This window comes from Mus caroli, chromosome 5 (assembly GCF_900094665.2).
Source record: "Mus caroli chromosome 5, CAROLI_EIJ_v1.1, whole genome shotgun sequence".
NCBI lineage: Eukaryota > Metazoa > Chordata > Mammalia > Rodentia > Muridae > Mus > Mus caroli.
In genome coordinates, this window is record NC_034574.1 from 100,786,270 (window position 1) to 100,790,617 (window position 4,348).

The following is a 4,348-nucleotide window of genomic DNA, read 5'->3' on the forward strand; positions in this document are numbered from 1 at the left end:
TTTTTTTTGGCTTTTTCAAGACAGGGTTTCTCTGTGTAGTCCTGGCTGTCCTGGAACTCACTCTGTAGACCAGGCTGGCCTCGAACTCAGAAATTCGCTTGCCTCTGCCTCCCAAGTGCTGGGATTACAGGCGTGTAACACCACGCCTGGCTCTGTTATGAATCTTAATGTAAATATCTGATAAAAAGGATATCTGATATGAGACCCTTGTTGTCATGGTTTGAATATACTTCGCCCAGGGAGTGGCACTGTTTGGAAGTGTGGCCAGCCTGGTCTACAAAGTGAGTGCCAGGACAGCCAGGGCTACACAGAAAAACCCAGTCTCAAAAAAAAAAAAAAACCACCTCATCCTAGTTCCCTGGAAGTCAGTCTTCTCCTAGCAGCCTTCAGATGTAGATGTAGAACTCTCAGCTCCTCCTCTACTATGCCTGCCTAGATGCTGCCATGCCCCTACCTTGATGATAATAGACTGAACGTGTAAGCCAGCCCCAATTAAATGTTGTCCTTCTAAGACTTGCATTGGTCATGGTGTCTGTTCACAGCAGTAAAACCTGTGACACCTGTGAAAGGGTCCTTTGGCCCCCCACAAGGGTTCCACAGGTTGAGAAACCCCAGCTTAGGGAATGCTCTGACTCTCACTGATTGGGAAGTATGAAGAGACCCCATCTCAGACCATGCAGTCAATGTGAAAAGCTTTTGTAGACCAAGGTCTTTTCCTCCCCACACTTAGAAAATTACTCTAACTCTGCAAGCTTCACATTCATCTCCATTGTTTTCTGATGTTTCGACTTGGAAGAGAACACTGTACAGTTTATTGGGTGAATTTTTTTTCTACACCTTTCAAGCCTTAAGTCTCTCATCTGTTAAAAATCCAATTATACAGCCATCCCATAAACACAAAAGGGGCTGGAGAGATGGCTCAGCAGTTAAGAGCACTGACTGCTCTTCCAGAGGTCTTGAGTTCAATTCCCAGCAACCACATGGTGGCTCACAACCATCTGTAAAGAGATCTGACACCCTCTTCTGGAGTGTCTGAAGACAGCTACAGTGTACTTACATATAATAAATAAATAAATCTTAAAAAAAAAAAAAAAGAGCTGGGCGTGGTGGCGCACACCTTTAATCCCAGCACTAGGGAGGCAGAGGGAGGTGGACTTCTGAGTTCGAGGCCAGCCTGGTCTACAAAGTGAGTTCCAGGACAGCCAGGGCTACACAGAGAAACCCTGTCTCAAAAAACCAAAAAAAAAAAAAAAAAAAAAGAAAGAAAGTTCTCTCTCTCTCAAACAAACAAACCATTAAGTAAACTTTTGAAAAGTATCTGCCAATGGCAACATTTGGCTAGCATGCATGAAATGCTGAGTTCAACAACAAACACATCAAAAGACTGAAAAGATATATACATATCTTAGTTAGGGTTTCCATTGCTGTGAAGAGACACCATAACCAAGACAACTCTTATAAAGGTCAACATTTAATTGAGGCTGGCTTACAGGTCAGAGTTTCAGTCCATTATCATCATGGCAGGAAGCATGGCAGCATGCAGGCAGACATGGTGCTAGAGAAGGAGCTTAGAGTTTTACATCTTGATCGAAGGCAGCAGAAGGGGACTGGATTCCACACTGGACAGAACTTGAGCATAGGAGACCTCAAAGCCAGCTTACATGGTGATGTGCTTCCTTCAACAAGGCACACCTCCTAATGGTGCCACACCCCCGTGGGCCAAGTATTCAAATGCATGAATCTGTGGGAGTCATACCTATTTAAACCACCATATTATATTAGAAAATATTTTTCCATAGCATTTCTTTTTATATCATTTTTAGTATTTGTTTATCAAATTGATAAATGTTCAGGCAAAAGAAAAAAGGGGGTTGACCATAGCTCTTGCCTAGCATGTTTGAGGGTCTGGAGTCAGTCCCAAGTACCACAGAAAGAAAAATAATTAAGAAGCACTGAGTTGGGGGCTGGTGAGATGGCTCAGCGGGTAAGAGCACTGACTGCTCTTCCTCCGAAGGTCATGAGTTCAAATTCCAGCAACCATATGGTGGCTCACAACCATCCGTAACGATATCTGACTCTCTTTTCTGGACTGTCTGAAGACAGCTACAGTGTACTTACATATAATAAATAAATAAATCTTTAAAAAAGAAGAAGAAGAAGCACTGAGTTGATTTCTACTCACAAGTCAAAAGAAATGGGTTTCAGGAACATTACTGTCCATGGTACATACCATGATGAGAGCTGTCACCATGAAGTGGTAGAAGCAAAGGGTATCTAGGGTAGGTCCAAAAGAAAACAGCAAAGAGCAGTTGAAAAACCAGAATAAAAGTACTGTGATCCATACCTCCAATTTCAGGGGATTTGACACACTATTCTGGGTCCTTCGTGTTGTGACAAAATTTTACCTAGGGAGGACTCAACACAGATAGGGAGCCCATGACAGATCAAAAAACAGATACCACCCAAGTGAAAACAGTGAACCAATGTTTGGGAAATGACTCAAAGACAGCTGCATCACCAAAGCCCACCTCAGCATGGATGACAGCTCACAAAAACTGACTACTTGGAGCACACTGCACAGTCCACAGGCAGCTCAGCAGGTTGGTGCCTGTCCTTTCCTGGTGCCTCAATTGGTCTGAATGGTTGCAGGATATTTGATCACACTGTGAACCCTAAGATTGTGTTACTGAAAAAAGCTGTTTGTAGTTGTGTGGCTTAGCCTTGGCACATACCCTTTAATCCCTCTGGCTGGAATACAGACATGCCCTTAGCACACACTTTTAATCCCAAACAATGAAGGTAAAGTTAGTTTATAGAATGAAGCACCATGTTTGAAAGTGATGTCTAATTGAGTGGCAGACAAAGTGATGAATCAGAGAAAGATTTGACAGAATAGGAGATGCCCAACTCTCAGAAGGAGAGGAAAAAGAGGTCCCTTCAGAGAGAGCAACACAGAGACTGTAGAGAGATCATCTTTTGTAATGTATGGATGCCTCACAGGTCAATTAAAAAGCCCATGGCCTTTGGCTAAGGCAGGAAGTAGAGGTGGGACATCCAGAGGAAAAAGAACTCTGGGAGAAAGGAGCTGGAGAAGATGTGAGGACACAGACGTGTGGTACCCGAGCACAGGTGACCAGCCACATGGCAAAATGTAGCTTAATATGAACAAGTTATCTTTGGTTGTGATCTAGTCAGAGTAGAGCCAAGCTATATAGCCAAGGTATTTGTAAATATAATTTGAATCTGAGTCTTATTTCTGGGAGCATGGGGCTGGGAGGCAGAACCTGGGCATAAATACAACAGAAGACTGAACGAGCCAGAGAATGAGAATGAGCCAGAAGACTAGAACAGACTGCTAGAGTCAGTATAGGCTAAGCAGATTCAAAATCAGGTGGAGAGAAAAGCCAGATTTTAAATCAGTCAGCTTGAAGGGGAGTTTTGAGCCAGAACACCTGGGTTAAGTTTTGAGTTGAACTAGTCAGCCAGAGCTCAGAAAGAACTAGAAAAGGTGGGCTTATTCAGCAGTAAGTCTCTAAGGCTAAAAAACATTCTAGTCCTAGATTCAGCTGTATGGTGGCTAGAAGCTTCCAGGGCTAGGCCTAGGTTAGTTAGCAGACAGAGGCAGTAAGCCTTCGGGGGTGAATAGAAGATACGGTTACCCTAAATCTCTTCCAGGCAGCTTGGCCCAGCCCTAGTGCCTTCTTTGCTACTTTTCTCATCCTCTTTGCAACTCAGCTTCAGACTTAGTCTGAGAAGGATTCTCGGCTTTTATTACTTACGTTGGCAGGGGAGTCTGGAGAACCTGGTCTTTTTCAGGAACTTTCTGAAACTATTTTGAGTTTAGTCTCCTGCTTTTGGAGCTTCCCTGCAGGGTGAATGTTTCAATGTCAAAGGAAATTGTTACACAACAAGAGGGCCCGGGTTTGATTCCCATCATTCATATGGTTGTGCATAGTCATTTGTAATTCCAATTCCAGGAGATCCAAAGCTATAGGACTCTTCAGCATTAGGTATATGAAGTATACATCCGTACATGCAGGCAAAACACTCATACACGTAAAAAAGTATATAAATCTTTTTTTTTTAAATTATATGCCTTTACTTGGGAGGCTAAGGCAGGACTGTCTTAAGTTCAAATCCACCCTGAGTCACATAGTTTCTGGCCAATCTGGTCTAGGCTGAAGGGAACCCTCCTCCCCCTACCCCCTTGCATACCATAGGTTGGGCACAAACCACACCCAAACACCTGTTTTCACAGAGAAATCCTTTACTAAGCAGGGAAGAGAAGCTGAAGTGGTTGCTTTCTGACTCAAGCAGAAATGACCTTGCAGATTAACTTTTTTTTTTT